The following is a 10,874-nucleotide window of genomic DNA, read 5'->3' as shown; positions in this document are numbered from 1 at the left end:
CTGGCTCGCTTCTTCGATCTTGCACCTACGGCTGGCCCTCCGCAGGTGCGATTGCACTAGAAACTAGATGCTTTAGGTGCTCAATCAAGGCCAAACGTCTTTCATACCTCGTCTGAAAGGCATCTAGGGCCCCCGAGGCACCGTCCATACATACCAACAAGTTTGTAAACCTAAAACATAATCGCTCGCACACTCGAAACACAGAAAACAACATTAAAACTAAGAATCACAACCCAAAACCAATAGGATCAAACTTTGAACTTCAAATTCTTCCAATTTACTCTGAACGCGCTGATTCATACTTAAACTACTCAGAATGACACCAAATTTTGCGTGAAAGTGTTAAACCACCATACAGAACTATTTCATGCTCGGAATCCTAAATGGACCTTGATAACACCAAAATCGACTCCAAAGCAAATTTCAAGAACTTTAAAATCTTCAATCCGCCAATTTCCAATGTTAAGCACTGAAATACTCCCGGGTAACCCAAAACCCGATCCGAACGTACGCCCAGGTCCAAAATCATCATGCAAACCTATTGGAACCGTCAAATCCTAGTTCCAAGGTCGTACCAAAAGTCAAACTTAGCCTTTTAAAGCCAAACCAAGGAACCAAGTGTTCCGATTTTAACTCGAACCCTTCCAAATCCCGAACTAACCATCCTTGCAGGTCATAAAATGGTAAAAGCACATACGACGAGTCTTATTTAGGGGAATGGGGATCTAGAAAGCAAAATGACTGGTTGGGTCGTTACAGGCTTTGCTGGTGTAATCGCACCTGTGGAGCATTGATCGTAGGTGTGAACTCGCAGGTGCGAGCTGAGGATGTGTAGATGCAGACAAGATTGGGGAGGACTATGGTCGCAGGTGCGAGGATTTTTCCACATCTGGATGGCCATATGTGTGGCGTGAAGGGTGCGGAAGCGGATGGTGCGCAGGTGCAATGGGGATTTCCGAACCTGTGATTGCGCAGATGCGGGGGATAGGACCGCAGAAGCGGAGGTCTAGCTCTAGTGGTTCACTGCAGAAGCGGGTGGATTGTCGCTTTTGCGATGCCGTGGATGCAGTTAAGTGTCCGCAGAAGCGGAAAGCCTAGGTAGATTATTAAAAACAAGGGTTCGAGATTTTGGCTTCATTTCAAATATTTCAAGCACGAATTTGGGCGATTCTTGGGAGGATTTTTGAGGGGTTTCTTGAGGTAAGTCCCTTGTGCTCATTTTTTATCAACAATCTTGTTTCCCCGTTGATTTTCCCACATAGTTTGTGTGTATTTAAGGTGGAATTTGGGATTTTGTATGTATTTAAGGTGAAATTTGGGAGTTTGAGACTAGGGTTAGAGAGTTTAATTTGGGGATTTGGGTGACGATTTGGTGCCAGATTTTGGTAAATTTGGCATGGTTGAACTCATGGTTGAATGGGCTTTTAGGTTTTGTGACTTTTATTGAATTTCGAGACGTGGGCCCAGGGGATGGCTTTTGAGTCAATTTTTGACTTTTGATTAATAACTTAGTATTTTCTTCTCGAATTGATTCCTTTAGCCTGTGTTGATTATATCGAATTGTTTATGGCTAGATTCGAGGCATTCAGAGGATGTTTTGCAAGGTAAGGGTGTGTTGGAGTAGAGATTAGCTCGAATTGACGTAAGTAACACTTCTAAACTTGGCTCTGAGGGTTCGAAACCCCGAATTATGTGTTATATGATTGGGTGTTGAGGTGGCGCACATGCGAAGTGACGAGTGTGTGGGCGTGCATCATAAAACCTGTGACCTAGTCGATTCAATGGAACTGTATAGTGGATTTATCTTGTTGATATCCGTGTTTTCATCATGTGATAAGTAATTGAGGTGTCAATCATGCTAGGAATCATATTTAGGCTATTGATGGTGCTGTTGAGACCCATAATGGTCGCTTCCTTGCTGTTGACTTATTCATTACATTGACATCTCATACTCAGTCATATTTATTGATTGCATATCATTTCTCAGTCTCTGTTGCTATTTATTACTATGTCATATTATCATTTTGGGCTAGTTTCACGATACTGTAATCCTGAGAGAGAGGAGGATTAGAGAGATTAATGATTGAGTGGGGTCGAGAGCCTGATTGAGTGCATTAGTTATGGGATCACACTGCACACCGCAACATGTTTATTGATTTATGCATGGATCTGGCTTATTAGAGCGCTTGGGCTGAAGGAGCCCCTCCGGAGCCTGTACACACCCCCAGTGAGCGCAGTTGATTATATTGAGGGATGGATCTTCCCTGGACATGAATCTTGTCCAAATCATTTATATTTAGGGATGGATCTTCCCCTGGGCTAGATTGGTCTTATACAGTGCTGAGTGAATTACTGTTAGTAGAGGTATATATATATATGGGATGGATCTTCCCTTGGTTGGGTTGGCCATATATAGTACTAAGCGAGTGAGTATTCTGAGAGTGCGATTACACGATACTTTAAGTATGGTGCATCGCATACAACATGTGCATTGGCATGTAGATGTAGAGAGGTCATACTCCTCATATCATTCAGAATTTGATCTATTTTACTTTAATTGAGTTTAACTATTGAAATTGGAAGCATGCTTACATTTCTGTACTGTTATTTCTATATTGAACTGTACCTGCTGAGTTTGTCACTACCTATCAGTCTAAAGGTTAGATTTGTTATTTATTGAGTTGATTGTACTTATGCTACACCCTGCACCTTGTGTGCAGATCTAGGTGCTTCCGATCACGGCGATTGCTGAGTTGTGGAGCTCGAATTCTCGGAGACTATCGAGGTAGCTGCTTGGTGTTTCACAGACCTTGTATCTCATTCCCTATCTTTCCACTTATTGTATTTAGTTTCAGATTATCATAGACAGTATTTTACAGACTTCTGATGTATAGATGATCATGTACTCTGTGACACCCCAATAGTTGGGAACTTCCGTGTTGTGTTTTGGGTTTCTATCCCGTTTTATGAGAACTTTTATTGTTTAAACTGCTTTAAAGCGTTTTCTATTAAAAGTGTTGGATATTTTTTTAAATGTCAACTTTTTTTGTACCACGATAGGCACCATCATGATAGGTTAAGATTTTGGGTCGTGATAAGTTGGTATCAGAGTCTAGGTAACATAAGTCTCACGAATCATGAGTACGTTTAATAGAGTCTTGCGGATCGGTACGGAGACATCTGTACTTATCTTCGAGAGGCTGCCGAACCCTTAGGAAACTTCAAATTCTTGTTCTTTGTCATACAGATTTGATGATTACGGTAACTAAATTTCTATTGTTCTATTCTCTCATAGATGGTGAGGACACGTGCTACCGGGCAGGATGAATAGCCACTAGTACCACCAGCTAGGGCCACGGGAGGTCGGGGTCGAGGTAGGGGCCACAGTAGGGGCAGAGGTACAGCTTGTACAACAGCTAGAGCAACACCTACAGATCAACCAGTTGCTCCAGCTCAGGAGCAGGTTCCAGTTATGGTTGAGCCAGTGGGGCTAGCTTAGGCACTAGCTGTGCCCATCGTGATTCCAGGCCTTCAGGAGGCATTGGCCTAGATATTGTTTGCACTGGCCTTGCTCAGGTGGTTTTAGCTCAGGCCGTACCAGCCACTTCTCAGGTCGCGGGAGGTACTCATACCTCCGACGTCCGTACAGGTGATGTAGGGATTTCAGACACCGGGGATACTACCAGCCCAACCGGTTGTAGTTGCTTTGGCCAAAGTGGTCCACGTTATGGCTAATGATGAGCAGAGAAGACTTGGGAGATTTGGGAGGCTTCAACCTCCATAATTTAGCGGTGCTGAGTCAGAAGATGCTCAGGGCTTATTGGATAAGTGCTAGTGGATGCTTCGCACGACTAGTATTCTGGAGACCAGTGGGGTCTCGTTCACTACTTTTCAATTCACTGGGGCTGCCTTCAAATGGTGGGAGGCTTATGAGAGGCGCAGGCCGGTCGGTGCAGAACCATTTACCTGGCAGGAGTTCTCTGTTCTTTTCTTCGAGAAGTTCGTGCCACAGTCTCGTAGAGATGAGCTGCGAAGGCAGTTTGAGCAGTTACGTTAGGAGGGCATGTCTGTGATGCAGTACGAGATAAGGGTTTTTGGGTTGGCTGGTCACACAGTTTGGTTGGTTCCCACTGATAAGGAGATGATTAGGAGGTTCATTCATGGACTCACATATCAGCTGTGGAGGCCCAGCTCTAATGGTTCACTGCAGAAGTGGGTGGATTGTCACTTCTGCTATGCTGCAAATGCGGTTAAGTGTCCGCAGAAGCGGAAAGCCTAGGAAGATTATTAAAAACAAGGGTTCGCGATTTTGGATTCATTTCAAATATTTCAAGCACGAATTTGGGCGATTCTTGAGAGGATTTTCAAGGGGTTTCTTGAGGTAAGTCCCTTGTGCTCATTTTTGATCAACAATCTTGTTTTCCCATTGAATTTACCACCTAGTTTGTGTGTATTTAAGGTGGAATTTGGGAGTTTCAGGCTAGGGTTACAGAGTTTAATTTGGGTGACGATTTGGTGCCGGATTTTGGTAAATTTAGTATGGTTGAACTTGTGGTTGAATGGGCTTTCAAGTTTTGTGACTTCTATTGAATTTTGATACATGGGCCCGAGGGCCGGCTTTTGAGACATTTTTTGACTTTTGATTAATAACTTAGTATTTTACCTCTGGAATTGATTCATTTAGCCTGTGTTGATTATATCGAATTGTTTATGGCTAGATTCGAGGCATTCGGAGGCTGTTTCACGAGGCAAGGGTGTGTTGGAGTAGAGATTTGCTCGAATTTAGGTAAGTAACACTGCTAAACTTGGCTCTGAGGGTTCGAAACCCCGAATTATGTGTAATATGATTGTGTGTTGAGGTGGCACACATGCCAAGTGACGGGTGTGTGGACGTTCACTGTAAGAACCATGACCTAGTCGATTCCATGGAACTGTATAGTGGATTTATCTTGTTGATATCCATGTTTTCATCATGTGATAAGTAATTGAGCTGTCAATCATGCTAGAAATCATGTTTAGGCTATTACTGGTACTGTTGAGACTCATAGTGGCCATTTCTTTCCTGTTGACTTATTGATTACATTGACATTTCATACTGAGTCATATTTATTTATTGTATATCATTTCTCAATCTCTGTTGCTATTTATTGCTATGTCATATTATCATTTTGGGATAGTTTCACGATACTGTGAGCCCGAGAGAGAGGGACTGGAGAGATTGATGACTGAGTGGGGTCGAGGGCCTGATTGAGAGTGTTAGTTATTGGAGTGGGCTGCACGCCGCAGCATGTTTATTGATTTATGCCTGGATCTGGCTTATTATAGTGCTTGGGATGAATGAGCCCCTCCGGAGCCTGTACACACCCCCAGTGAGCGCAGTTTATTATATTGAGGGATGGATCTTCCCTGGATATGGATCTTGTCCGAATCATTTATATTCAGGGATGGATCTTCCCTTGGGCTGGATTAGTCTTGTACAGTGCTGAGTGACTGACTGTCAGTCGAGGTATATATATATATATATATATATATATATATGGGATTGATCTTTCATGGGTTGGATTGACCATATATAGTACTGAGCGAGTGAGTATTCTGAGAGTGCGAGTACATGAGACTTTCAGTATGGTCCATCGTATACAGCATGTGCATTGGCATGTAGATGTAGAGAGGTTATACTCCTTATATCTTTCAGAATTTGATCCATTTTACTTGAATTGAGTTTAACTGTTGAGTTTGGAAGCATGCTTACATTCCTGTACTGTTATTTCTATGTTGAACTGTACATGCTGAGTTCATCACTACCTTTCAGTCCAAAGGTTAGATTTGTTACTATTTAAGTTGGTTGTACTCACACTACACCCTACACCTTGTGTGCAGATCCAGGTGCTTCCGGTCACGGCGAGTGCTAAGTTGTGGAGTTTGGATTCTCGGAGACTATCAAGGTAGTTGCTTGGCGTTTCGAAGACCTTGTCTCTCATTCCCTATCTTTACACTTATTGTATTTAGTTTCAGATTATAATAGAAAGTATTTTCCAGACTTGTGATGTATAGATGCTCATGTATTCCGTGACACCCCGATAGTTGGGAACATCTGCATTGTGTTTTGGGTTTCTATCCCATTTTATGAGAAGTTTTATTGTTTAAAACACTTTAAATCATTTTCTGTTAAAAGTGTTGGAAATATTTTTAAATGTCAGCTTGCCTAGTACCACGATAGGAACCATTACGACAGGTTAGGATTTTGGGTTGTTACAAGTTGGTATCAGAGCCTAGGTAACACAGGTCTCACAAGTCATGCGCAAGTTTAATAAAGTCTTGCGAATCGGTATAGAGATGTCTGTACTTATCTTCGAGAGGTTTCCAAACCCTTAGGAAACTTCACATTCTTGTTCTTGTGGTACGAATTTGTTGATTACGGTCACTAAATTTCTATTGTTTTATTCTCTCATAGATAGTGAAGACACGTGCTATCGGGCAGGTCAAACTGCCACCAGTACCACCAGCTAGGGCCGCGAGAGTTCGGGGTCACGGTAGGGGCCGTGGTAGGGGCAGAGGTATAGCTCATACAGCAGCTAGAGCAGTACCTGCAGATCCACCAGTTGCTCCAGCTCAGGAGTAGGTTCCAGTTGTGGTTGAGCTAGTGGGGCCAACTCAGGCACTAGTTGTTCCCATCATGATTCCAAGCCTTCAGGAGGCATTGGCCTAGATATTGACTGTTTGCATTGGCCTTGCTCAGATGGTTTCATCTCAGGACGGGGAGGTACTTACAACCGGATGGGCTGGTAGTACCCTGGTGTCTAAAGTCCCTGCATCACCTACTCTGGAGTACGACAGGGGTATGAGTACCTATTATGGCTAATGATGAGCAGAGGAGACTTGAGAGATTTGGGAGGCTTCAACCTCCATCATTCAGCGGTGCTGAGTTAGAGGATGCTCAGGGCTTCTTGGATAAGTGCTAGCAGATTCTTCGCACGGCTGGCATTCTGGAGACCAGTGGGGTCTCGTTCACTACTTTTCAATTCACTGGGGCTGCTTTTAGATGGTGGGAGGCTTATGAGATGTTCGTGCCGTAGTTCTACATTCGTTTCTTAGAGAAGTTCATGCCGAAGTGTCACAGGGAGGAGCTGCACAGACAGTTTGAGTAGTTACGTTAGGAGGGCATATTTGTGACATAGTATGAAATGAGGTTTTCTGAGTTGGCTCATCACGTAGTTTTGTTGGTTCCCACTGATAGGGAGATGATTTGGAGGTTCATTGATGGCCTCACATATAAACTGCGATTGCTTATGCCTCAGGAGAGGGTGTCTGGTGCTACTTTCGATGCGATGGTTGATATTGCTCGGCAGATAGAGATGGTCCATATCCAGGAGCGTGAAGAAAGGGAGGCCAAGAGGCATCGTAGCTAGGGTGGTTTTAATGGTCCCTTCTGGGGGTCAGTTCTACCATGGCAGGGGTCATCCTTATAGGCACGCTAAGATGGCTCGTCCAGCTCATTGTGGTACATTATCCAGCCATGGTTCACACAGTACTCATCAGGTTCAGTCATCTCTCACTAACCTTCCCGCTCAGAGTTCGTCCCATGCTCCTTCAATTCAGGGTTTTTCTGTACCGGTTACTTCTAGCGGATATTCTGGTTCTCGAGGTCTGCCTTAGTACTTGCAACCATATTCAGAGAGGGGTTGTTTTGAGTGTGGAGATTTGGGTCACATAAAGATATATTGTCCCCGACTTCAGACTACGACTTTAGCACTAGTTTCTTCACCACCTACCCAACCAGCTCGGGGTGGGGCTTAGTCAGCTAGGGGTCGCCCAAGAGGGGGAGGCCGATCAGGTGCAGGCCAAGCCCAATTCTATGCCATTCCTTCTAGGCCTGATGTTTTTGCTTCCAATGCAGTGATCACAAGTAGTGTCTCAGTATGCCACATGGATGCCTCTATATTATTTGACCATGGTTCCACTTATTCATATGTATCATTGTATTTTTCCCATTATCTGGATATGCCCCGTGAGTCCTTAGTTTCATCTGTTCATGTATCTACACCGGTGGGCTATACTATTATTGTGGACCGTGTGTATCAATAATGTGTAGTGACTATTGGGGGATTGGACACTAGAGTTGATCTTTTATTGCTTAGTATGGTGGATTTCGACGTGATCTTGGGTATGGATTAGTTGTCTCCATGTCATGCTATTCAAGATTTTCACCCTAAGACCGTGACGTTGGCGATGCCGGGGTTGCCAAGGATCGAGTGGAGAGGTTCTCTAGATTATGTTCCCAACAAAGTGATTTCGTATTTGAAGGCCCAGTAGATGGTTGGGAAGGGTTGTTTATCTTATTTTGCCTTTATGAGGGATGTTAGTGTTGATACTCCTTCTATTGATTTTGTTCCCGTGGAGCGAGATTTTCCGGATGTGTTTCCTGTAGACCTGCCAGGCATGCTACCCGACAGGGATATTGACTTTGGTGTTGACTTGGTGTCGGGCACTCAGCCCATTTATATTCCTATGTATCGTATGGCGCCAGCTGAGTTGAAGGAATTGAAGGAGCAATTTCAGCAGCTTCTTGATAAGGGGTTTATTAGGCCTAATATGTCGTCTTGGGGTACTGTGCAGATGTGCATCGATTATAGGAAGTTGAACAAAGTTAAAATAGAGAAAAAGTATCCTTTTGCTGCGCATTGATGATCTATTTGACTAGCTTCGGGGAGCGAGGATGTTCTCTAAGATTTACTTGAGGTCTGAGTATCACCAGTTGAAGATTTGGGACTCGGATATTCTAAAGACAGCATTCAGGACCCGTTACGGTCATTATGAGTTCCTTGTGATATGTCCCAACAATATTCATACATCTGATGAACAATGCATTTTAGCCTTATCTTGACTCGTTTGTCAGAGTGTTCGTTGATGACATCCTGGTGTACTCTCATACCCAGGAGGAGCATGCCCAACATTTGATGATTGTGTTGCAGTAGTTGAGAGAGGAGAAACTTTATGCTAAGTTCTCCAAATGTGAGTTTTGGCTTACTTCAGTGGCATTCTTGGGGCACGTGGTGTCCACTAAGGGGATTCTGGTAGTTCCGAAGAAGATAGAGGCGGTTCAGAGTTGGTCCAAACCATTTTCAGCTATGGAGATTAGTAGCTTTCTCGGCTTGGCTGGTTATTATCGTCACTTAGTGGAAGGTTTCTCGTCTATTGCATCGCTTTTGACCAAATTGACCCAGAAGGATGCTATTTTCAGGTGGTCGGATGAGTGTGAGAAGAGCTTTCATAATCTCAAGACTGCCTTGACCACAACTCCAGTTCTAGTTCTACCTTTAGCTTCTGGTTCTTATACAGTGTATTGTGATACTTCTCGGATTGGTATTGGGTGTGTCTTGATACAGGAGGATAGAGTGATTGCTTATGCTTCGCGCCAGTTAAAGCCTCATGAGAAGAAGACCTATCCTGTCCATGATTTGGAGTTAGCTTCCATCGTTCATGCATTAAAGATTTGGAGGCGTTATCTCTACGGTGTGTCTTCTAAGGTGTTTACAGATCATCGGAGTCTCCAACACTTGTTCAAACAGAAGGATCTAAATTTGAGGCAACGGAGATGGTTGGAGCTGCTAAAGGACTATGATATCACTATGCTGTATTATCCCGGAATGGCTAATATGGTAGCCGATGCCTTGAGTAGAAAGGCGGTGAGTATGGGTAGCCTTGAGTTCATTCCCGTTGGTGAGAGACCTTTTGCAGTTAATGTTCAGGATTTGGCCAACCAGTTCGTGAGATTAGATGTCTCGGAACCTATTTGCTTGTGTGGTTTCTTGGTCTTCCTTGTATAATCGCATCAGAGTGCGCTAATATGATGATCCCCATTTGTTTGTCCTTAAGGACATGGTTCAGCACGGTGATGCCAGAGATGTTACTATTGGGGATGATGGGGTATTGAGGATGCATGGTCGGATTTGTTTGCCTATTGTGGATGGTCTACGAGAGTTGATTATTGAGGAGGCCCACAGTTCGTGGTATTCCATTCATCCGGGTGTTGCGAAGATGTATCCAGACTTGAGGCATCATTATTGGTAGAGGAGAATGAAGAAGGATATAGTGAGATTTGTAACTCGGTGCCTCAACTATCAGCCGATAAAGTATGCACATCAGAGACTGGGTGGATTGCTTCAAAGGCTAGAGATCCCAGAGTGGAAATGAGAGCGGATCACCATGGACTTTGTAGTTGGGCTCCCACACACTTCGAGGAAGTTCAATGCTATTTGGGTGATTATGAATCGGCTAACCAAGTCTGCACACTTCATTCCAGTTGGGACTACTTATTCTTCAGAGAGATAGCGTAGATGTCTGGTGGGTTTGGTTGAGCCGGGTGAGGTTAGGCTATTGGGTACTGACTTGGTTCAAGATGCTTTGGACAAGGTTAAATTGATTTAGGAGCGGCTTCGCATGGTGCAGTCTAGACAGAAGAGTTATGCCGACAGGAAGGTCTGTGATGTTGCTTACATGGTTGGGGAGAAGGTTCTGCTCAAGGTTTCACCCATGAAGGGTGTTATGAGGTTCGAGAAGAAGGGTAAGTTGATCCCTCGGTATATTGGGCCGGTTGAGGTGCTTTAGAGGATTGGGGAGGTAGCTTACAAGCTTGCCTTGCCACCTAGTTTGTCTAGTGTGCATCCAGTGTTTCATGTTTCTATGCTCCGGAAGTATGTCTGCGATCCGTCTCATGTTTTGGATTTCAACATGGTTCAGTTGGATGGTGATTTGGCTTATGATGTGGAGCCGGTGGCTATTTTGGATCGGCAGGTTTAAAAGTTGAGGTTAAAGAACATAGCTTCAGTGAAGGTGTAGTGGAGAGGTCAGCCAGTTGAGGAGGCTACTTGGGA

This window comes from Nicotiana tomentosiformis, chromosome 6 (assembly GCF_000390325.3).
Source record: "Nicotiana tomentosiformis chromosome 6, ASM39032v3, whole genome shotgun sequence".
NCBI classification, from domain to species: domain Eukaryota; kingdom Viridiplantae; phylum Streptophyta; class Magnoliopsida; order Solanales; family Solanaceae; genus Nicotiana; species Nicotiana tomentosiformis.
This window is presented reverse-complemented; position numbering follows the sequence as displayed.